This window comes from Rhyacophila brunnea, unplaced genomic scaffold (genome assembly GCF_057557595.1).
Source record: "Rhyacophila brunnea isolate RB1 unplaced genomic scaffold, BYU_Rbru_1.0 scaffold_7, whole genome shotgun sequence".
Classification (NCBI taxonomy): Eukaryota; Metazoa; Arthropoda; class Insecta; order Trichoptera; family Rhyacophilidae; genus Rhyacophila; species Rhyacophila brunnea.
The window spans coordinates 23,840,631-23,867,661 of NW_028233339.1; the positions used below are offsets into that span (position 1 = coordinate 23,840,631).

At 35.8% G+C, this 27,031-nt stretch overlaps 1 protein-coding gene across 2 annotated transcripts in view; it reads right to left on the minus strand.

Annotated features, from left to right (window-relative positions):
* The window catches only part of Tlk (Tousled-like kinase), a 138,378-nt gene that overhangs the window by 71,320 nt on the left and 40,027 nt on the right, over window positions 1-27,031 (minus strand). Inside the window, exon 1 of one of the 2 annotated variants that reach the window (XM_085957494.1) lies at window positions 19,480-19,623. The exons of the other annotated variant lie outside the window; for it this stretch is intronic. The gene's annotated coding sequence lies outside the window, so the exon portion shown is untranslated. Of the gene's footprint in view, window positions 1-19,479; window positions 19,624-27,031 lie in introns of those variants that run through there. 2 annotated transcript variants of the gene reach the window in all.

The following is a 27,031-nucleotide window of genomic DNA, read 5'->3' on the forward strand; positions in this document are numbered from 1 at the left end:
ATTTGGATTGAGATAAACATAAGGGAACCAACTGCAAAATTGCTAAATGGAGATTATTGAGCTTCAAAGTCTGTACATGTTTTTATATACTTTATGTAAATGTTGGGAACATGAAATCTGTGACTATTATTAATATATCTATATTACCATTAAAGAATATAAAATACAGTAATATATCTTAGGATATTAATCAATAATACAGTTAGTTACTTTTCATTGTATGACATTTTCCATACAAATAATCACTAGAAACTATTTTGCATGAAGGAACCAACTGCTGATTCTCTTTTTTATTATTCCATATTACTTGCAAAGTCGTCAACTATTTATTTATTATAAGATATCAAATTGCAAATAAATATTTGTATATTTTTAATAATCTAAGCAAAATAGTACTCCATACCATCAAAGAAACCTTGACCTCTTGCCTCTTCTGACACTTTGATACTGACTATGACAGATACTTAGCAGTTGGTTCTTTTTTCATAACAGAAATTTTGAGGTTTAGAACATTTATCCGTTAAGCAAAAAGAAAATAATGTAAATAAAATGGAAGCTAGACCGAATTGAACTTGAATCTCTTTGGCAAATTGAAATTTGGATTTTTTGAACAAGTTCCCGTTCATAACTCAAAATACCTAAAAACGTTAGTTAGTTCCTTTCTGCTTATCATCATCCATGTATCATATAGTTACCCTAACGATTATGTCTGAATATGAGCCAGAGAAAAAGTGCAAAGTAGAACGACATTCTATATATATTTATTAATAAATCCATAACTAAATCAAGAGCTGCAACAATTGCTTCATTTAAGATTGCACATACTTGCAATGCACAAAAAACATTTGTCGGTAACATAATAATTCAAGAAGCAATGCTTGCTGCATCAGAAACATTGTTTCAAGAATTTAAAAATAAGAAGGAAATTATTTCAGCTATTGAAGATGTTCAATTATCAAGAAATTCAATCACTCGTAGAATAGAAGCAATGCCTGAAAATATTTGTTGTATTGTTTTTAATTTGTAGTAGGTAGATTAGAAAAAATAATAAACAGTAGTCGTGTAATATTATTGTGTTTTCTTTTACTGTGCTGATTTTTTCAAAAAAAGTCATCGTCCTATGTGTGGCTCGCCTAGAATTTTTAAATTCTTAATTTGATCGAGATAGACTAAAGGTTGGGCACCACTAGTCTAAGACTCTATAAAGTCGCATGCGTTCTGCTGCTGTCATGCCTTTTTTTTTGAATTCGTACATAAATTTATGGTTGAGGTTGAGCTGCAATTTCGGATTTTTTTCGCAAACGACAGTGCCGACAATTTCCCGCGTTAGTCTTCGACATCGCAAAAACTAGAATAAAGGAGGGCCGCTTATTGGAGCGGCGCAGGTTTATTTATTCCTATACACTTTAACATATATCACTAAATAAATTATATATGTAATTATGTCTCGTTAGTTTTATTTTATTTTGACAACAATAATAAATTCGTTTCCTAGGCAACGTAACAATTCTACTATCAAACATGCGTTTGTATACAGCTGACAGATTCGCAGCTATTTTCATACTGTCGTAACAGTGTGCGCCGCAGATCTCAATTTCACTCTCGCCCAGAAGATACTTCAATAATAATTAATACGTATTTTAATTATGAATGCTCCTCTCTGTATCGGACAAACTATATAATTACAATATAACCATCTAATTAATTTAACACAATGTTTTCATAAATAATTTCGATAAAAATCAGTAGGCGGTAAAATAATAATATGTAATACCTACCTGTATACTTAGCATGTGTGTATATCTCAAAACAAATTTATTTTAATAGAAGCCTATTACAAAATGAAGGGCACCATTAAAGGAAATCATATTATTAATGGAACACTGGAGTAGTCATCCATCCTTTCTAGTTACGTAATAAATGTAATAAAATAATACATACGATAATAATAACACAATCAAAAATAATACATTGTGTAGCGTCTGATAAAATTTATAGTTTAACGATATGGCGCAGGTTGAACATGTTCTTCTTTCTACCGACGTACAACTCGACTGCTGGAACTGCAATTGAATCGAGAATCGTAAACAGAAATAAAGCGGCCGTTATCGTAATGGTCGGTGTTTGGGCGGTGGCCGAGCTGGCGAGGTGAGTGGTGCATCCCGCGAGGCCTTTCGATCGCTCGCAGACGCCGAGTGCACTCGCTGCGCTCCCAAAGAGCTCTTATTGCACACGAAGTTCGTGTGTGTATTTTCCGAATCACATATTGATCCGCGCACAAGGACGGCACCCGCGACGCACGTTCAAACGTCGTAGCTCGTTTCACGTTCAACAGGTGTCGTGTTGGCCAGGGTTGCCTCCACTAACCGATATCATCATTGTTTTATTACAAAAATGGCTACAACATTAATTATTGCAAAATCGGTATTTAGACAAAACTAACGTTAGACCTAGGGCTCAGCCATACTTATGCGCACATACGTGTTAATATTGTAGTGGCAGTTTAGTAAGTAAAATTGCCAAATAATAATATGCATTGTATTTTGTTTGCATTTCAATCGAAATTCAGGTTCAATAGTATAATGCAAGATACAATGAACTTGAATTTCGGAAGGTCACTAGTAATAATAATAAGAGCATTATTCATCATTAATTCATGATCGGACGACTTCCGTGGGCAGGCCACGTACAGTGCGTCGATGACAGTGATCCGTATGTAGATATTTTGTAAATGGGCGAATTGATGTTTTAATTGAGATTTTAAATAAATTCTGTGAAATATGCCAGATAATATTTACAGATAAATGAGAGAATAGCCGCACTTACTAAGATCGTTGTATCGATTGTTCCAGTTCACCTCGGCAACTTTTAGGACATACCTAGGTACTAGGTTGATTTCTATTTTTGCAAAGCAATAATTTCTTTAGCAACCAATCATGAAATTGTGATGCTGTGTGTGAAGAAGTGTAACGGCGATGCTGCAGTTGTTGGTGGTGTGTAAACGGAAACCTACAATCTACTTGAACATTTTTGGCATTTGGCAACACAATTTTATTAAGATAAAGAAGACAATATGACCGAGAAATTTACCTGCAGAATGCCAATTAGAGACTGCCTGCAAGATTCGATGCAGTTAATTTCACATCAAAAACATTGAATTATACCAGCTTTCCCCAGTAAAATAAGTATAGAAACAAAATAGGTAAAAAGATTAACGTACATTTACAATAATGTTCGTTGCTAGAATGTAGGTTCACTGTGAGTTGATTTTCAACCACATTCATGTGTTTTTATGAAATAATAAAAAAATGTATGGGCGGACTCATTATATTAGTAGGTGTGTTTCCAGAGGTCTTTTATTTTTCACAAGCTGCATCATTAATAAGTATGATTAAAAGGACTAATGCAAAATGGTGTTCTATATTTAACAAAATATGTCTAAATAACTAAATAATTAATTACCTATTGGACGCCTCATAATTCGTATTTCGTATTATATACCTACTGATACATTTTTAAAACTAACATTGTTTAGCGCCCGCGATGGACTAGAAAAAAAACGCTCTCTTGCGGAGTCGAGGGTCGCGAGTTTCAAGAAACTCACGTGGATTATAATAATTAGTGGTAACAAAACTTTTGAAAAACCTCTTCTGGAGAAAGCCGAGAAGTATCCATATTACGAATAAGCTGAGGTGTCCACACGCAAAATCGTGACCGCACATAGGTATAATGCCGATATATTGTTGTTAAAATATTTCAATAGGTAGGTACCTAGATGACTTGTTAGAAGTCGAAAGTTTCGATAGCCACGGCTAAGTCTTCAATACGCGAAGGCTTGCGTAGGAATAAAAAAAACAAATGAGACATTGAAAACCGGTTTCGATGCACCGCGAGCATGCAGGTCCGAGACGACTTTGACACAATAAAACACTGCGTTCAGTTTGACAAAGGCATTTCGGAGGCGAACGCCAAAAGACGGCATTTTTCATTTATTGCTATTGCTAACCAGTACCACACATCACCACAGTAGAGTACCAGAGAGGTGGCTCATAGGTAGCGTATAAACCTTTTTGTATCATTTGGTGAATAGAAGAACGTTGTATTAGGGCAACACACCGAAGACTGAATATCTTAATTATTTTTACAGATACCTATGTTTTTTTTCGTGCATCAACAAAACTTAATTCTCAGGGCGTCCAATTAGTACCTATCTAATGCCAGGTGCAAGAGTTGCTGCCATTAAATAAACATAACTAATGTAAGTGGGAGACTTGAAATTAAATTCAAACAAATAATATAACATTGTATCTACTTTATGTATTCGTATGCAAAATCAACGCAGAATGAAATACACCGCTCTACTTGCCTGAATTCCGTACACGATACATCTGACAGCTCAATTCCATCGCTATTCAGTGATGACGCTACTTGCTAAACGGTTGACTTCGTTAGGCGGCAGTTAAATAATATGACAAAGTATTTGGCCCCATAACCATGTTAGTTCTGGCAAGTGGCATATTATGGACTGCTATGGCGCGGTATGGAGGGTATATTAACACACTTTTTAAGAGAATCGGATGCTAGCCATTCGCTCAACAGGATCATTTGAAATCAGTCGCAAAATTGTAACCCGCGACCCATAGAATAAGAAGCAAACATTCGACACTACAATTATATCGATGATTGAATTTATTTAGATAATCTCAAAATCACGTATAATATATTCAGTATTGAATAAAAAATACCATGTAGGTATAAACACATTTAGTACGCATTTTCATCAAATTAAAGCTATTAAATTAATAAGAAGAAGACAACTAAATTTATATGGGTAAAGAAAGAAAACACACGTCGGTCGGGTTTGAAATCGTTTTCCCGGCGGATTACGCGCGCACTTGTAAACTTAAAAGCTTCGCCGCGACCCCAAACACCGCTCGCTCGCTCGACACGGGGTGGCGGCCTTCTATCCAAACAGGCTTTGCGCAAGTATTTAATCAAACTTGCGTTGGACAGAGTGGGAAAATGGAAAACACATCTCTTTCGTTAAGTTAAACGCACAGCAGTGTTGCCAACCGTACTATAATTATAGTAATTGTACTATACTTTTGGTCCGCGTACTATGTACGATAGAAAACAGGTATAGTACGCACAAAATACTATAATTTTGAATATCGGAAAAAAATATGTAAAAAGTACTAAAATTTCGATATTCGAATTTTTTCCATTCGATAAATTGGTACAAAGCACTATAATTTCGTAGTATAAGAAGATTTGGAGAACTTGGAAAAAATTGCTCGAAAAACGTAAAAAAACCCTTGACTTTGGCTTAAAATGAAATAATTTCTTGAATACTTCGGTAAGCATTTTTGGTCGGAAGTAGTAGGTACCTAAATAAAAAGGGGTCTCGGAGTTTCTCAAATTACCCGTTATTTTTTTTCTGAGAAACAAAAAACCTACACATTTACAACATATGACAACGCGTACTATATTTTCCCCAAATACTATAATTTTGGAGGCTCTGTACTATAATTTCACTTTCAAAAGATGGCAACACTGACGCACAGCCTTCGGTTCAGTAAGTATTCAATAGCAGAGTTAGTCTGCAGAAGATTTTTTCACCTAACTGCTCCAGAAAGGAAAATTATAAAATACAATCAAAATATCACAAATAGAATGTAAAATAATGAAGTAACATATACATAGCGCCGCAGGATCGGAAATCGAAAACGTTATATTTATTAGTCGTATTTCTCCCTTAAATTTATGTCATTAAAATGTGCCGTCCCGTAGCAATACATATTTTTTAAATTAAATATTTAAAAAAAAATATTGAATACATTTTGGACAGTTATAGAAATTGCAGAACAAATTGTGGAAAACTAATGGGACTAACAACCAAAACCAATGATTCACTGTATCTGCGACGTTAACGTGCAACTTTTAAAGGCTTTGACAGAAACAAAATGCGTAGTAGGCGGTGAAATCCAATAACGACAATAAAATTTCATTTTTCTTTCCTTCATTCCTTGTTACTACAAAAATGTCCCTCCCATGTAAAACACTCGCTACTTGAATATAAATTATGACGTAATGTAACCTATTTTTTTAAAAATACTATAGAATTTTAGAATATTCCCCCGTCTAACCTTGTGATTACCATGTTAGCAAAAAGTCTTTAAGTTGTACCTTTTACGTTTACAGTTTACGAATACCCGGTTGGGAATCACTGCCTGGTTGTGGATATACATCTGTATAGCCACTACATTCTCACATTAACTCGCCCAAAATTATGATTAAAATTATAATTAGATTTTTTAAATAACAAATTAATATATTGACGTCCCCAAACAAAATCGAAAGGACCGAAAAGTTTTCTGTAGCATCAAAATCAAAAAATTACAGTAGGTAGGTATCTCACGTCAGTAACATTATGATAAGATAAAAAGTACTTACACCATTCGACCTTATAAAATGAAAGATTAACGGTAAACGTAGTAGAGAACGACGCCGCATTTCGTGGTTTAAGAGCCTTCGTGATTTGCACGAGTGCAGCTCCACCGAACATGTTCAGTCGACCACAAAAAACGTGAATGGTATGTACCGCCAGCTTAAGTATGTAAGTATATTAGTGTTTATATTATCTGTAATAGAGGAGAATCAAACAGCCTTTCAAAAGACCCATATCAGTAAAAGAATAATTATTAGTAATTGTCAACAGAATATAACAGTCAGAAACCCATTTCGTCAATAAACTTCCATAGAATTTCGGAGTTGGATTTTTTAAATATTGTGATATTCTATGGATTATGGACAGCAAATCAATACAAAAGTGTATAAATATCACGATAAGGCGGTATTCGCACGTGAACTAATTAATACAGTGGGTAGTAATTTATATTAAGTATAATGGTTTACTGTTTATCGTATTCCATGCATTCACGGTAAAGAGCAGCTATTTAATTAAGAAATGTTGCGATGTAAAATAATAATGTCTGTTAGTACCAACCAATTATTGAAAATGTCCATTAATATAAAACCTGTTAAACTTAATTTGATAGTGAATAAAGTACAAAAAATAAATTATTGCTTCCAAAACACTAGTGTTTCTTTTTATAATACCACGTCTTTCATCGAGTGAACAGTGAAAATATAATTAAAATCAATAATGAAAAATATCCCTTAGTATTTTACACAAGGACCACTGGTAGAGCGTGCGATACCATTCGCATCACAAAGCGGTGGGAGCGGAACGCTTGGGATGTGATAAGGCAAACACTTGCCTGCGCTGTGAGACTCGCTCATGTCAATGTATCAGCTACTGAGACTCGCTCATGTCAATGTATCAGCTACTTACTTGCAAAATTTCTGCACAGCTAGGTGACAGGGTTGGCACAAAACCCACCTTGATGATATTTGTAATGGTTTTAATTCTACAATAATTGAGTTACTTATGTTGACAGCTGTTTCGGGCTATACACATGTAATTGCAATGGTTTGTGTATTACGCAAGTATGTAGTAACATTAATATGTAAGTATACTCTATTTTTATAAAGTTTTCGTAATAATTATAAGGAACGAGATCATTTTATATTTTTCTACGTATTCACTAAGTGCTAGATTGCTAGAACGTAGTGGTCGGGCTGGCGGCGACGGCAACTCAAACGTATAACCGTGTGTGAAATGTTCGTAGACAGCGTCTTTTTTTGGGCATATCATTTCATCATTTTAATATTTTGTATGAAACTTAACTGCAATTAAAGCGTGGAAACGGCGAATACATATATGACAATTTTGTAATAAAGTTTTCGATACGGGCTGAACTTAATTTAGTTATTGTAAGTAAAACAACCAAACGACAATTTTATTGACAATGTACCTTTTAAGCCAGGGGGGGGCAAAATGCGGCCCGCCGGGTATTTTTTTGTGGCCCGTCATCATTAATATTGTACCTACTTCTGATTACGAATAACTTTTTTATATTTTTTTAAAAAATATTGACAAAAGATTAAAATTTGTTTAGCAATAAGTACGCGATCCATTTTCAATAGATATTGATAGTGTACCGACAGAGCTACAACTTGAGATTATTGATCTGCAGTGTGACACTGATTTAAGAGAATTGCATCGTCGTGAAGAAATCTCCAAATTTTACAATGCCCTTCAGACAAATTCGACCAACTTAAAGATTATGCAAGAAAAATGTTCGTTATTTTTGGATCAACCTATATATGTGAACAAACATTTTCGATCATGAACCTCAATAAAAATTCTTTACGATCAAATATCTTCGATGCCCATTTACAAGCAGTTTTGAGAATATAAACTACAAAATTAACACCTGAATTTTAAAAAATGTTAAAAAATGTACAACACTCATTCTTCTCATTAAATTTTTGTAGTGTTTATTTTTCGTGATAATAAATAGTGTATATCTAAAAATGGTATTTTACTTGCGGCCCGCCACTCATTTTGAATTTGGCCCTCCATCCAAAAAGTTTGCCCCCCCCCTGTTTGAAGGGAACGAAACTGGTCCTGAATATTATTAAACTAATTGGAATTAATTACTACATACTGTGTTTTGTTTTCATCAGTACCTATAATTTATTAGTGTCATTGGAATGTGGTGGTGGTGCTTAATGGTTCGAATTAATTGTACAGACCACAGAACGAACGAATCAATCTATAATCTCGTGACTATAAATAAAGGAACGTCTGTCAATAATAACTAACTTTCCGTTGACCGAATAATCTGGAGAGACGGCGAAGCAGGGTAAGAGAACCGGATGACCACGATGAGGTGAGGTCGCGCAGAAGATGGCTTCATTTTGGAATGCTCACGATCCTCAGTCTTCAGGGAACTATTGAGAAGAAAGCACCGAACTATTGATTTTTTTTTTTTTTTTTGACAAACCAAAGCAATATTAAATACGCCACCTAATTATCTCCTGCAAATGAATTTAGGTAATATTAGAAACAGGTAAGATTCGTTTACCTTGACATCGTTGTGTTTAAATTTACCGCGTAATGCTGAATATTGCTTGAGAAGTATGATTTTGCTGCACCACCTCTTGAGAGAAACGAGCACATCGATCGTTTCAAGAGGGTGTGGGTATCCGGAGCTAGATGCATACTTCCAAATACATACGACTACTTGCTATCTTATATATATATATAGGTCCCTATTGTACAATACATATATATATACAGCGCGTGCGAAAGGACAACCCCTCGCTGCTGTATTGGAATATTCCACTTTGTCTGCGACTCCGGAATGCAAACGCCCGAAGGCTACGAAGTAACGTAACGGCCCTGCCTACTGAAACTCCGGAACATAAATAACATTAGCAATGTTTCGCAGTCCGGCCGCCACTGGTAGGGATTTATTTATTTATTTTTTAATTGTGATTATTCCATAATATTCAGTAAAATGGAAAGGAAAAAAATACCTACTACGTAATATTTAGGACATTTATTACTCTAAAAAAAACACCTGGGCACGAGAGATACGGTAAGTGAGTACTTAGGAGTTATATGTACACAAAGTATTTCTCGGATTTCTCCTTACCATTCTCTCATTTGACCAAAAATATTATTGCTGTTTTACGAAGTAGATTTCGCAAACATTTTCAATTCCACAAATTTGAATACTTACTTTATGATCTAAAAAATTCAGCTGATCAACCATGTGCTATTGTTATTTTTCATATAGGTAACTTGTTTACGTTTAGGTAATTAAAGCTACGAACATAAATTAAATACTTGTAATTAAATAAAATTTTCGTTAGTATTGCTTAATTATTTAATATTAATTTGATGTCACGACCAATCGTGACACGACAGATTTAGTAAACATCTAAAATAAAACTGGACCGCCCTGTAAAAAAAAATCCAGCATCGTACAGATTGCTGAGATTTTTTTTGGTTAACAAGTAGGTCAAAAGCTACATGTCTGCCAAATTTCAGGTCGCTACCTCAAATTTACCCATCGTCGTCTCTGGTTCACGACTTACGTGTCGTTTCGAGCATGGGGAATATACCTATTCTATAACAAACTATGAAGTAAGTTATAATCGCATTGAAAGAACACAATATAAATTACAATATGTAGATTGTAAACATTGATTTAATTTATATCTTTCAATATTTATATGATTAGAAATACTGTAAATTTCAAAATTTTACCATTATTTTCAACCTAAATGACCACTGATGTACATGATAAAAGTGAAAAATACAAATCTCTATAATGTCACATAATAGCAAACTATGAGGGAGGGGGTGTGGAACATTTTGCATGACACCAGCAACTAGAAAACGGTACGATAGAGCGCTGTTCCGTCCACGACACAGCATTGGGTTTATTGATTTTGAAAGTCATAGTCGTAGACTCGTAGGTAATCGAGATTTGTCGCGCTTCCGCGATGGATTTTCACCACGCCAATAATTTCGGTTTTCCGCCGACCGCCGAATGACGCATTGCAGAAAACTCGAATGGTTATTTCAGAAGTCTCTATGACAGGCGTTTCTGTTACACCGTTGATATATAATTTATAAACAAACGCCCTAGAAACACACACGCCTTTGGATTATGTATTGAAATACAACGATACAAATTATTGAGATGTTTTTTTTTTATTATTTGATTATTAAACACCACAACAGGCCGTGAAGCCCAATAATAGTGGTAAAACTCCCAAACTTGAGGAATTTACATATTAGAATATGTAAATATATTTTGACCTCACCGGGATCGAATCCACAACTCCGAGATGGAAGGCCAGCGCCTTACGCACTGCACCACATTTTATGCGGATTATTTGCGAAGATTATTCGGAAGCGACCATAAAAAGAATTCATTTTTGAATGAATGATAGGAAACCTCTTCGGGAGACGAAGAAGATCGACATTGAGTTATAAAGCTAACTAAACAATATTAATTATAACAAGCAGCCATCGCAGCTCATGGGCCGTACCAGATTTGGGAACGGAAGTGAAAAGGGCTCATTCAAAACTGAAAAGACAAATACAAAATGTCTATCTGCAGCTAAACGGGATCAGATCAATGAGTAGGTACATCCGATATTTTGGGGAAAATACAATAATTGAGATATCATTTGTATAGGTACATAAATAAAAATATCGATAAAAACGTTACATACCGATGCTCGCGATCTGATAAATACTCGAATTACATACTAATCCAAATAAAATCTCTGTTGTTGACGCATGGACATGACAGGAATAGCCTATTATTGTATTAACGATAAAAATACAAACATTTCTTGAAATACACGTGGCAAGATATTATTTTTGAAACTCACGTTGATTACGCTGGCTATTTATATAAATACACCGAATATACACGTGTCATATAAACTGTGACATATTGAATAAGAGGCTTGTTATGTTATTTGTTTATATTCGTTTGAGAAGATATTGTAACCGCGCCATTTGTAATTCGCAGGTTGCAAATTCCATGGCTCCTGGCCCACGCCATGGCAACATCTGATAAGATCAATACGATCATACAAATATGAGATAGCGACCAAAACCAACAATTTCAGTCGTGCGAAGATTCTTTCGAAATTTAGGTAGTGCTCCTTAAGACAATATAACATGATAATAACGGTTAAAAATGTACCCTTATCAATAAATACGAATTATAGAGTTTATTACGAAAATGAAAGTCATACGGTGACAATAAAAACCACCACATGGGTATGTTATTACATTAATGCGTTCACTTTCGATTATAATAATCACGATTGAAGTCTAAAAATTCTTCACATTCAGTTTAAGGGGACGCTCTACAGAATTGCCCTTGAGAATTGAAAATATGATTTTTTTACATGTGGTCCGGAATTGTTGCTCTACTGGTAATATGCAAAGGTCGCCGACAATGCTTTGGTCTAAAGTAATAATAATGATCTCTTATTTAATTTAAATCATAACACTGTCAAAGTGTATAAAATATGGGGTGACCAAAAAATGATATCTTCTAATATACGTAAATGTTACTAAATTCAATTTGTTAATCAGGTGTTTGGTGGAAAACATTGCAACCAATATGATGGATAGCCACGATATAAACTTAATAATAATATATTAATAACGTTTTAACCTGAAATTGTCCGAGAGCTAAACATACGAAGGATGTTGAAATACATATCTACCTACATTTTTATTTCATGTGCTATCCAAAAAACATTATTAATGAATAGTATTTATTTTGAATATGTAAGACCTATTACATAACTATTTAAAAAAAATGGGTACATATTGTTTAATTCTAATGCATATTTAAAAAAAAATTAATATAGTGATGTCTGTTTATTATAAAAGAAAGTGACTTTTTATTAAAAGAAATGAAAACATAATTAATTATATTTTCATTTCTTTTAAAATGGAATTCTACCAAGTAAATGCTAACTCAATTAATGACTTTTTATTACTTACCCGATTAGTTTAATTAATTTAGTCTGACACTTTTACAAACAAGTAACGCAACTTTACTTTTAGTTGGTAGGTACAATAATTATTAATTAATAAAAGCCAATGCAAGAAATAATTTATACTCATAAAAAATGGTCACCCATAGATTTTTTTTATTCAAAGCTAGCGATCGCAGAGAACAAGACAAAAAAAACTGCCGACTTTATCGAATCAATCACCCAGGGCTGTCGAAGATGTCTTACTTGTTTTTATGATAAATTGTTTTTAATTGTGTGCAATTTGGCGGGAAAATATAATATATACAGTTGCCTACCATTCGGTTATCCCATGAGCTGGGTTTTGTTTACTCTTTTGCTGACATCCTACAGTTTTATCTGATATTATAAAAGTCACACAGTACAACAGTGTTTAAATCTAATATGTAATTGCACCGGTTTAATTAAAAACTATAACGAAATTAACATTTTAATGATTTACAGATTTTCCTATGTTATATCAACTTAATAGCAATTTTAATGAGACCAGATACATATGACGATATATCCAAAATACACATCATCAGATAATATGTGAAATATTTTGATAAGCAAAAAAATAAGAACAATACAAAAATAACATAACATAATCAGCTAGTCTTTTCATAATTATTTTAGATGAATGTTGTATGCCGTTTGACGCTTGGAAGTATGTAATTATTCCATCGGTACAGTAAGCTATTTTTAACTTTAAATTTGTAACTCTTTAAAACGTAAAATTAGATTGATATTATTTTGACAGCCCTGTATTCGTTCGGCCGGTTTCAGGTTACGTCGCATAAATGTTATGTTTGAAGGGAATAATAATAATGATATTCGTTCGACCGAGAATTGTAATTAATAATTATTGCGTTTCTTAAAATAAATCCCCGATGGTTAGAGGTTTTTGAGGTTAGACTGAATTAAAATGACGTCCTTTCAACGCTGAGGTTTATTTCTGACTAAACTATGAATGACCTTGTTCCTGTTCAGCTGAGTCTTAAGATTTGATTCACATTTAAGTCAGGGTAGGGTCATCGATCTGTTCGTTTTCCTAAAATATCGGTGTGATACCCAAATTCTGAATCTCAAAAATAAAAGAAGAAAACACGTGTCTTATTAACCGATACAATACAGTATATGACACGGATTTGAGTAACGTGCCTATATAACCTAACCATTCTAACCCCCACACAAATGTGTTTCGTTGAGTTTAGTAACCTTTTAAATTAAAACACCCAACCACCCTCCGGGAAATATTTTAAATATCTAAAAATAATACTATGTTCGTATTAGTAGGTCTTCGAAAGCGTACAGGATACAATGCTCAGCTCAATGTAAACAATTATTTACGATATTACGTTGAGCTTTTCGCCACCGAAAAAAACAGCTTATATTGAATAACGTAGCGGATGTGAAAACATCGACATTTTGTGTGGTTTATATTTAGCTTGGAAAACAACCGAAAAGGGGTGGCAAGACTAGCATTATAGGGTGGCCTAAATTGGGGGACGAAGTTTCCATTTACGTAATAAAAGACGTCCGCCCTGTTTCGACCGAATATTTAGGAAAAAGAAAACAAAATTTTGATATTCAACCGATTATAGAAACTGTAGTAGAATATAAGACATTAGTAATAATAGCATGAAAATATTGTCGAAGAACAGTTATCACACAATTAATTATATCATCGTGCAGGAAAAGGCTACAGTAAGAGAGTTTTTCTATGGTCCGATCAAATATGTCCAAATCCGTGATCTGCGATGACGGTTCGACGTGTCATCTACATCCACACAACTATCTCGGATAACGGACATTATAAGCGACGTAAACAAAATGTGAAGGCTTACATATAGGACTCTCATCTCGGATCACGGATTTCCAACGGTCGGATCGGACTTTGGACAAATAGTCTAAGAATTTTAAGACAGTGAAATTAAGGAAATAATAATGTTTTCGAAAATAGACGAGTACAAAACGATGGACTCCATCTAATAGTAAATTATTTGTTGGCGAACGACGAAATAAATGTATAGCATGCAAGAATGTTTCTCAAATAACAACTTCTGGTCGTATCGGTATCTTTAGATTCGCATCTTTGCTGACAATTGCTATCTAAAAGGAAAATGAATATTATGTACAAGAAGAAAAACCAAACGAAAATGGGCGTGTCAAAAATTTTAATTTCGTTTTGGAACACTTAAGTTTCAAACAATATAATCTCATGAACTATTTATAGTTGTTTTTTTAATGTGTAGGGTGTTAAAAGAAGCGTTTTAAGGGGAAAGGTAGGTAGGTAAAGTAAAAATAAAACGAAGAAACTCGGATAAGATACGAGATAGAGAAATTTTGGCTCGGGGGTGAAATCCCTGTGGGAATCGGAGTATGGGTGAAAACAAACGTTCGGGGCGGGTCCTCGCCGCACAGGATTTGCGAGCGAGTGTAGTTGGCAACGCCAAGACGTGAAGCGAGGCGGCAATCGCAGTAGCGGAGTGGCCAACACAACCCGACAACCGGCGGCGAGTGGCTGCTATCGATTTCAACCGAGGATTGTGTGGGCGAAAAGCTTCAAGAGTCAAATATTTACGGAACAGACATGCAACACGGCGCGGAGAAGGGCGGAGGGCGGCGCTCAGGCGGCGGCGCGTTCGTTCAATTAATGACTGGGGTGCCTACGCTGTCTACGCCGCGGACAAACCCGTCCTCAAGTACGTTCAAAAGTTTCTATAAAAAAACCGAATCGTTTCTCACCGCGGACTGGTAGATTTTTAGTTATACAGAGGGTGGTAGCAATAATTATAATTATATTGCGGCGCCAGAGTAACAGTAGAGATCCGCTGTTTACAAGCATTAAAGAAAAAAAACAATGAATTCGACAAAAAACCGTAGCGAGCGTAGGTAGTAAGAAATCGAGAATTTTTGAGAAGAAAGATCGCACTTGACATGAAATAAGTACAAATTATCTGAAAATAAATAAACAGTTCACGTGGTTACACTTGTAGGCCGTAAATTTAAAATGTAGGATATGGTTAAACAAAATAAATGAATAAATAACCGACCTTGTTAAAAAAAAGCGTTGAAAAATTCCTTCAGAAGAAAAAATCATTTTGATACCAGGCAGATCTAAAAAATGGCACACATTTTTTTACCAGATGAAATCTTTTTGAACACTAAATCGAGTGCCTACCCTACCTACATAACACATAAAAAGTGTATTTATGCCGCAAATACTTAAAATGGTCTTATTGACAAGTTGAAAATACTTTAACCCACGAAACCAGTCTTGATTTATAGACGGTTTGAGCAAAACATTATTAGGCAAGTAAACAATTATGATTTTAGATATTCACCCTAAACTCTGCATGTTAAATTCATAGGAACAAACGAAGTAGGGATGTCTAAATAATTAAGTAGTAATATAATAGACAATTGAACTGGTTTAAATTAAAATTGGAATAAAGGCCTTGAAATAAATTCAAATGTAGTAGGTATAATGGGACCTTCAAGATAATCAATAAAACGTCTTTTATTTTTACCAAACGAACATAAAATTTCAAAGATTATCAGATGACATAGAAACGAAAAAAATAGTAAACTGTGTGAAATACGTTATCCGTAAGCAACCAACTAATTAGCTGTGTATCTAGAATGAATAAAATTACGTGTGTAGTTAAGATGGGTTACTATGTACGTATGTCGTATACAATCTACAGAGGGCTACATAGACCAATAATCCATACAGATACAATAATTTATAATATAAAATGGAATTTCGCTGGAACATTATTCGCTAAGGTTGAGATACCATCTACGAGTCTACGCGAAAACTCACGACTGAAAATGCAAGGTCGTGGAAGTTGTATTAGCACGGAGGTGGACGAAAATAGTAAAATAAAAAATGCTTTGAACTTATTCAGTTCATAATTAGTGTATGTGTGTATAATAGGTATGTACTTGAAACTGCTTTTTAAGCTAACAACTTACTTAGTATGCTTAGCACCTGTATGGTAAATATTTTATAATTTCGTAGGTATTTAAATATTTGTTTTATTTTATACGTTAGTTAGGTACGATATAGTGATAGTTTGTCGACAATAATTTGATCGATTACCATATTGGTCATGAATTTTAATAATAAACCCATATTTGTGGAACGTATTTCGATAGTGATTTACCATTTAAAACCATGATTGTGTATTAAATTGTTAATCAGACAATAAACCTATTTCCTAATCAGTGCTTGAAGACGAATACGGGCAAAGTAATTGTTGATTATTTTATCAACTTTAGACATTATTCCATATAATTGATTCATTATTAAATATACATAAAGAGTGTTATAAGGAAAGCTATTGGCTCGGTGATGGCAGAGCGTCTTTACCCGAGTTCACTAACCCTTTGGCAGGTTTATCGATCATCGTTTTGTGTGAGGTGTTAAGGACCGACGAAGAAAACGGTATACTGCACTCGGGCCGGCATTAGGACCGGTTGGCATAATGGTAATGGTGCAGCGTCTTCGATATCGGGCTGGGCATTCGGAGCATCGAGCCGACGATGAGATGCGCTCGCGCCGACGTCTTTTTGTGCAGTTTGTGTGCGGTAGTGCGCGCAGTGCGCACGCCGGGCGCGAAGGCATAGCCTGCGATGCCGCGACCGGTTTTCATCGGGTCGACTGACCTTCTGTACACACGATCGGGAACCAATAATAGCGATTCAAACGTTAGAGATTACCTCGCGAGTATTTTAATAATGCACACTGTACCGAGTAAAATTTTACCAAGCCATCTCATCAGTATATCCAGATTACTTGTTTAATAAAAAAATTAAAATAAATAAATAGGCACCCACTCATATTTTTACAAAGCAAACGTATGATTTAGTCGTAGACCAATGATACTAAACGAAACTAGGAAAATATACAAATACAGAAAAAAGTCAGGGGTATTCAAACTATGCGCTGCGCCCTCATGGTGTGCCCTGATTCGTGAACAACTTCCAAGGAAGCCACCACGAAATAATAAATAATTCCAAACAATTATACAAATACTAAACAATAAACAAATACTTAATTCAACATACGGAAGCACGATCACAATGAAAAAATGTATGCTACGGAGGCTGTTTTATTTAGGCGAATCAAATTGCTGGCAAAAAATCTTGATCGAAAGAGGTAAAAGAAAAATAACACGACTTTGGACCGAATATGTACTATATTTATTTGGACACAAAGATAGCAACACTGGTTGGGTGGAAAAATGGAAAGGAAACCTATAACATTTTTAGGGTGCCGTGAAACGCAAAGATTGAAAACCACTGCCACCAAAAGATGAAAAAAGAATCTTCGTAAGTAGGTATATACAAAAAAAGCTTGTAGACAATCCGTGGGTTAAAACGACGATAATGCCAACGCCTTTCGAATATTTTTTTCACTATGCATACAGCAGATCTCTTCGTGCGCCATACATTTTAAACACAAACTTGCAACGATTAATATTTTTATTGCACTGCACTGGTGTAAATTATTACAGTTTTCAATGTTTCCAATAAAAACGACGCGAAAGAGAAGTCGGTAAAGATTTAATTACACGGATTAGCGCGAACGTATCTGCGCCCTCACTAAAGCGAAAGAATCCAGCCGCGTTCAAGAGGAGCAAGAAATCTCACAACACAGACTGACGTTAGGTTGTACTCTGTACACACATCCGAAAGGGATATCGGACCGAGACAGTCGAGAGATGCGAGATGTGAGAAGTGCGGGGGTGAACGGAACGGATGGAATCACAGAGGCGAAAGGCGAACTACAGAGGGTGGAAGCCCCAAGGAGGAGGCTCGGGGCGACAAAGAGAGAGATAATCGATAAACACGGTGGTGCGGTCCACGTGCGACATTCGGAAGTCTCCTCGCGGGCCGCGGACTCGGCGTTGGGGCCCCCTCCGGAGACGATCGGAGTGCGACGAGGAATAAAACGGGAAGGGCCCTACCCCGTGACCTTATTATGTCGAAATCGCCGAGACGGAAACCGCGCACCCCGCACTCTGACGGCTCGCCAAATTCTGGCGCACAGCAACCGACAAGGGTTGCTTGTCAAAGTTCAACGAGACTGCAACGAGCAGTGCACACTTAAATTTAAATCAACACTCCCATCACATGGTTCAATGCAAATATACTGTCGTAGGTTAGAACTTATTACTGTCCTAATTAATAAGATATTTACAATAATTACTACGTCACTTCTCTAACGTACTTTTCAAATAGATACTATTATTGTAATTCAGTTTTAGTATTATGTGACAAGTGTATCATAGCTATAAACTATGATGAATACACCAAGACACAGTTTTGACACACTAACTACTACTTCAGACCGTATCCAAACATCACATTTTGACAGCTGTCGTTTTCTTGCGGGTGGAGACATCATTTACATTGATATGGTGTTCTTATCGACGTCTTATGCAAGTTGTACACCACAAGCACTACTTGACAACACTCCTGATACCACAATACAAGCAAATTACGAATCGGATTAGAAAATAATATTGTAAATAAAAATAACAAAATAATTATTTGTGATCAGTGAAATACCGCAATGTTAGATTGCATTTAAGCGAAACCGACGTCGCAGCAACAAATCAGATCAATATACACATACTTTGAACACGGAGTTTAAACTTCTAGGGCAACTTGCCGTTAATGCATCGCGTGCAATTAATTTAATCCACGGCGACCGCGTTTCAGAAAGAAAAACTTAGAATCAGTTCCGCCACCGTTTCAACACACGGGCATATCGGGCAGGCAGGTGAATAGAAAAAGAGGATTTCCGAATCGAACCAGAGACGATCGATGGCCAAGGATCGCATCGCGTAAAGGTCAAGGTACTCTAGGGCCGCATTGTAGACGCAGGCGGTTGTTGCCAGTTTCCCACAGTCCAAGTTTGGTTTCCATAACAAGTGGTATCACTTCAATAACCGATGAAAACACACAAAATTGTTTTGTGCATGTCATACTCACACAAACCGCAAATTTTCAAATAAAATTCTTTCGCGCGATATACTGATTTGGGTACCGCGGCTGAATTTAACCGATTTAGGATAAGAGGGCGAAAAGTTTCGTCTCGAGCGACGGTCGGCGCGACGCAACGCAACACCGTCAACTGCAACACGCTCGGCTCAGCACAGACACGCCGGCGGATGCGTACACGCCTACACACACATAGGCGCGCGCCGGCTCCTTGGGCAGCCGCCCCCAAACATTGCAAGACAAAATGTGCCCCGAATTGTGGCTTGTCCTCAAAATGTATGGTGAACAAAATCTTAAGAAAATCAGAGATGCCATTAGCAACGAATATTTTTGAAACATTAAAAATCACTGAATTCGGTTGAGTTAGAACCAAGCATTAATAATTGTAAAACGGGTCGAAAAAGCCTACAGCCTAATCGGGAAATTACATTAAATTTTGTGCGGTACAAAATAATATAGATACATCTGCAGAAACGGGAATGAACCTATTAAAGTATTATAATTAATTACAAGGGGCGTGATAAACCTTCTTCCTTCTTCGCTATCTGTCTATTCAGAGTCGTCACTTTTCGATACGGTGCTTCTTACTCCATGAATATAACAGTAAGTGACAACTTCTTACGACTTACATCCTACTCGGAGTCATGGATCTTGCGAAACCTAAACTGTTGTAACGGGCATCGAGAATATATGCCTTTAGCGGACTATCGAGTCTCTTGTCACATATATTGTGAATATACGATGTTGGACATGGCCCAGCCACGTAGGTACCATGGATGCCTCGATAGAGATGATATAATGATTAATAAATCTGGTGTACCATCTTTCAAACCAACTGAACTCCGGAATCCTTGAAGGCCTCTAAATGATACACGGTATAGACTGCGAAGCTACATGATGCTGACATGACCTGAGAAGGCGCAAGGAGACTGGCGAGCGACAGGGATTCTTAGAGGCACCGCATGGTGATCATTTACTCCACCTATGGGGCGGACATTGAAAGAGAAGAATCTCGCGGTGTGGTCTTCTGATCTCCGATGTTTGAATTATTGACCTATGGATATATCGTTGGATTTTTTTTTCAAAACAAGACCACTGCGAACATCTAAAAGAGATTGATATGGAGGGAAACTTAACAGAGATTACTATATTATCTTTTTAATATATAGATTCAAGGAGATTCAGGAGAAATAATATGTCTTTCTGTAAGACCAAATAATTAGCTATTAATTCTTCACCAACGAGCACATTGTATCATGGAATTGCCTTAATTTGTAGACCATGCCGTATGTATATATTTGAGTGCGTTTATATAGACATTGCTATATTGATTTCTAAGGGTTTACTTATCAATATGTGTAGTTGCTTGTACTGTCATGATAATATTGTATATATTTTTATTATTATTCTTTTTTTCTTATATACCTATACGCATGCATAATCTTATTTGATTAATGTTACTTATTGTCTTCACGCCATTTGGTTGTAATGATAGCACAATGTTCATAAATACATTTAATTTACTTTGATTAAAGTAGATAGTTTCTCTAAAAATGAAAGAAAATAGAAAAAATCAAAATATGCACCTTTCCAAAATATGTGGGTAGGTGGTACTTACCTTGGACGATTGAAATAAGTTTGATTCTATTACGGTCGTCATATGACATGATAACAGCTGTTTGATGAGGGGGGCAATAAGAGCGGGCCACATCTTGAGAATTGGCGGGTACTGTTTAGTACAGTCACCCCGTTGGGGAGGAAGGGAGTGTCGGGCGGCAGGGCGCGCGCACCGAGAACCGCGCTCGGTGCATATAGGCCGCCGAATACATCAGCCGGCGCCGGAGCAGGTTGAACAATTCCGCGAGCGACTACATAGTGAAGTGGCCGGCCACAATGAGATTGGGCGGAAGGGCGAGGGGGCGGCGGTCGATGTGAGGCGACGGGACTCCCCCCGCCCCTCGAGGCCTCCACCGGAGTGCATCTCGCTGCAGCCTCCGCGCTAAAACTGCCGCTAAAATGGCGGCAGAGCGAACAGCAGTCGCATGTGGGTTATCACCGCTCGCTAATAAGAGAACTCCGCGTACAGCCGTATCGATCTTCGTTCCTCCCAAACACCGACACGGCACCCATCTCACAATTTTATAAAACCTCCCTATTGTTCATCCACGGCGAGAGCAATACCAGAAGTAGCTTTAAAACAAAAAAATATATTTTTTTATGTTACTTCAATTAAATGACCGACTGTGGGCGAGGCTCTCTGCAAAAGAAAGAAAGATTAAGGTAGAATCATATAAATCTAACGTCTATAAATCGGTACCACGATAAGCATATAAGCAAAACTCGCATAGATTAGAAGCATACAATTTTTATGTATGCAATTGGAGACGTTCATCGGCATTAGGTGGTATGCAACCTTCATCTCTTATCAATAAGGAAGGCGCAGGTGAGACAAACCTGAAAGTGATTCTACGATGCTGGCGCATATGGGTGTTATCCGTAACACAGCCAAAAAAAACTTGGTAGGATGTTTATTCGAATGGAAGATTAGATACTTACATGATCAAAACAAAAATCAAACAAGGTGGTTTACGACAGCATGCTTTCTCGCCACAGTAAAAGTGATTATACAAACAGACTTGCGTGCATGCATGTAGGTAGAGATGTTTATAATAAAACAAAAAGAATATCGTCACCGTTTTAGCAAAACCATCTATGTGTCACTTTTATCAAAAATGACTTTTAAATACCAAGTCATTCCTTATTTTTTTCTCTATAGGCCAGTAAAATGATCTATGTGTTGGGTAAACTCGCTCCGAAGATATTTCAAAAAATAAAAAACAGCTATGTGTAAGGTTCAAAAACCACGGTTCACAAAAACAACTATGTGTATATATAGTAACATATAGATGGTATTTTGATATCGAGAGTGTAATGTTTTTTTACAGTTTGGCTACACATTGTTTGTTTCTATGTTATATGCTATGCATTATGGTCTTGCACGACGGTTTGAAAGATGCTTTCTCAAAAAGAGAGACAGGAAATATTCAATAATTTCTGGAAGATGCCTACATGGTCAATAGGGTATAGGCGAGAATTAATTTAAAAGTTGGATAAACAACTACAAACGTCTCGATGACAGTGGTCAATTGAAAGCAACAATGACAAGTAATAAGAATCTGACTGAAGATAAATAATTGGTAGTGCAACCAAAAATCAAAACGGAGAGATTTGTGGAAAAATGTTACATTATGGTTCGATCTAATTCCAAAGTTCCCAGCCATTATTGCAGAGAAAATACCTCCAGGGTGTATGTGGAATTGTGTTTCCGATTCAAAATACAAATGCATGATGAATATAAAAAATGGTCTCTGGAAAATGGTCATAAAGCAGCAGAATATACTCCAGTATATTTACCACCAAAAAATCAGTATCCACCAACCACGTAAAGATCAGTGTGCCATCACTGCCATCTGCTGTAGTTATAAAATGAAGAATGTTTCAGAAATGGAATACAATAGCCACATTATTAAAAAAAAAAAAAAGATGCTAGAAGACCAAAAATGAAATGAAGGAGAGTACCAGAAGTATTACTGGACGGTTAGTAATCACAATGGATCTCCAAAGTGTGCTGCTATGTCCAAAACACAGGCACAAATGTATTATAAACAAAAGCTGCAACTACACAATTTCACCATATACATTCTTCATAATGTATCTTCTAATGAATTTGTCTCATCTCATCGAAAGCAGGACAATACAATGAAATAATTCTAATATCGGATGGGTGTGGATATCAAAACCGAAATAAATTATTCGCTACTGCTCTAAGTTATATCTTTAGAGAGAAAAAACATCGAGATTCAACAGCTTTTTCTGGAAAAAGGTCACACCATGATAGAGGCCGATAGTGCACATGCCACCTAAGAAAAGTATTTTAAGCCTCCAATATATTCACCGTCTGATTATATAGCACGTATGCGGCTAGCAAGAGCAAAACAACCTTATAAAATTAATGTCATTGATTTTTAATTTTTAAGAATTATGGATAAGATTAAATCTGGATTAAGTTCAATCAGACCAGGAAAACGAATCGGAGATCCTGTTGTATATGATATTAAAATGTTACAGTATCTACCAGATGGAACAATCTTTTACAAACTCAACTTTATCAGTGCAACCGACTGCCTTTGTAATATATAATATAATGAATCATTGCCAATATCACAGTCGAAATACATACATCTTCAGGAATTAAAAAGTGTAATAGAGAAAGATCACCACTATTTCTACGATAACCTAACATTTAAACCTGCTAATAGAAAGTAAACGAACTTATAAATATAATATCATCTCACTATTGCATTAATAATTAATAAAATGATATTGCAATTTATCACTAATGCACTATGTATATTTCAACTATTATTTATGTAACAGTTTTTCATGAATTTATTATTATTCACATTTTGATGAATAAATTAAACTATGTGTATTTACAAAACGGTCAAAACAACTTATGTGACATCACAAACTGTATTTTTATTATTTTTGTATTAAAAATAAAAGATTTTTGTTAACAAAATAATAATCTTAGACCATTTTCTGATTATAATAAAGCATTCTTCATAATTTTAATGTTTAAATGTAACATTATTTTTTTATTCAGTTTTATCCTTCTCCTGCACAATTTGAGAAAGTGCACATAGATGGTTTTGCTAAAACGGTGACGATATCTAGGTACGCTGCGGGAAAATTACAGTCGCCAACCCTGTCGAACCTTAAACGGGGTTCGCAAATTCGCGTCCTCTCGGAGTGAGCTTGCTCGCTGTTCACGGCGTGCGAATACCACAGTGCCACACGGGCCACGGGCGGGTAGAGGTAATAGAGGCCGACGAGAGGAGAGCACGGGCATTACTTTATCCCTAGGCATTGCCGTGCTATCGCTCTGTTGCTAAGCAGAGCCGAATAAACAAATAAGTACGCTTTTGTGATGCGGTGCCATGGCGGACGGGCAGGTTCACTCTGAAGTAGGTAGGTGGGTACCTATCTCGGAAAATCGCTCGGCCCAACCACTCCGGTTAAGAGTTAACCGAAAACGTACATAACGCTAATACGCCAAATCTCAAATTCACGAAACACTTTCACGTAATGTTTGGTAAATTTTAGGTTTCGCGCTGATGTATTCATACATTTATGTACCCAGGTAGAATTTTATAATTTACTAGCTAAAGTACCCGGCTTCGCACAGGGTCGCTTCGTGGTTATATTTATCTTAGATATTTGAAAAATAATAAAAGGTAATTATTTTTTTAATATTAAAATATCTGTGTAATACAGTATGGCAATATGAAAATAATTCTAATAGGAGTAAAGGTCAAACATAAGAACACTAAATTAAAATCGAATCCAAAATATGAAAACGTTATTAATGTTATTAATATGTAGTAAAAAAAAATTCAAAATTGGATGGAACAAACAAACAACAAACTTTGTATTTTATATAATAATAATTTAGAAACCTTCGCAGGTGTGCGCACAACAACTGACAAAAGTTTCATCGCAATCGGATGAATGGTATAGGAACGCATACGAATAGTAGAAGAAGATGATTTTCTAAATCAGAAATCTTCGTGGGCATGCGCATGACAACTCACCAAAGTTTCATTGCAATCGGATTAATGGTATAGGAACGCATACGAATAGAAGACTAAGAAGATGGTTGTACTAATTCAAAAACCTTCGCGGGCGTGCGCACAACAACTGGTCAAAATTTCATCACAATCGGATGAATGGCATAAGAACGCATACAAATAGAAGAAGAAAAAGATGATTGTACTAATTCAGAAACCTTTGCGGGCAAGGGGACAACACTTGATCAAAATGTCATTGCAATCGGATGAATGGTATAGGAACGCATAAGAATAGAAGTAGAAGATGATTTTCTAATTCAGAAATCTTCGTGGGCATGCGCACGACAACTCACCAAAGTTTCATTGCAATCGGATGAATGGTGTAGGTACGCATTCGAATAGAAGAAGAAGATGATGGTTTTACTAATTCAGAAACCTTCGCAGGCGTGCGCACGACAACTCACCAAAGTTTCATTGCAATCGGATGAATGGTATAGGAACGCATACGAATAGAAGAAGATGGTTGTACTAATTCAGAAACCTTCGCGGGCTTGCGCACAACAGCTGGTCCAATTTTCATCGCAATTGGATGAATGGTATAAGAACGCATACGAATAAAAGAATATAGAATGAAGAAGAAGAAGAAGATGATGATTTTTCTAATTCAGAAACTTTTATGGGCGTACATACAACCACTTACCAAAATTTAATTGCAATCGGATGAATGGTATAGGAACCATATGAATAAAAGAAAATAGAATGAAGAAGAAGAAGATGATGATTTTTCTAATTCAGAAACCTTCATGGGTGTGCATACAACCACTTACCAAAATTTCATTGCAATCGGATGAATGGTATAGGAACGCATACGGGACAGACACACAGACAGACAGACATACAGACAGACAGACATTCATTTTTATATATTAGTATAGCCTATACTCTTCCCGCAAGTGCAAGCAATAAGTTTACAAAGTTTTATCGCAATCGGATGAACGGTATGGCTGCGCATTAAATACGAACAAACAAACACACAAACACACAAATATTAATTTTTATATATTAGATTATTGTTGTCAGCGTTGCCAACTTAGCGTATTATTTGCCAGATCTAGCATTTTTCGGAAGGCATCTAGGTTGCAAAAAATTCATCTAGCTTATGGCATTTTTATTAGCGTTTTTATGCCTTCAACAGCTTTAAATGTGCTGAAAATAAGCGAGATATTTAGTTATTTATTCGGATATTTAATGAAGGCTGGTCGATATAATGTGTACTTAGGCACGTGGCATCGCATTGACGATTATCAGGCATTCCACTTTCTGGTATTACCTAATTATTTACTTATCATAGGTTGTTAGATTAATTAATTATTTTTTGTCAATTTTGAAATGAGTTTATGGAAAAATGTGGCGTGATTTTTTTGCACTTTTTTTCCGATAGGCAAAAGGGGTATTGAATTTTATTTTCACAAAATTTTGCGTTTTTTCCTGTCAAATAGCTTGTTTTCGTACCCCGTCTTGCATGTTTTTGTCGACGACAGTTGGCGACACTGATTGTTGTATTGTACTTATAGGTGAAAGATTGGGGTGGAGTATTCATTTGTAGCTATAAATAATAATACAAATTACGACCCTAGTTAGTATATAAACAATCATTAATTTAAAAGGCTGGGTATACACACGATGTAATAAAAGTAATCTATTTTTTATAGAAAACAGAACATTTTGAAAATCCTCAGAAACCTTATTGATAGAAAATTTATAGAAGAACTTTTCTTTTTAACGAATTTGGAATACCTCACATAAAGTTACCTGTTAGAAATTATTCGAATGAAGGATAGATGAATCCGAAACTTAATGGGCAGAGTTCACCGGCCAAAAAATGAAAGGTGTATTTCGAATTCCGTCATATA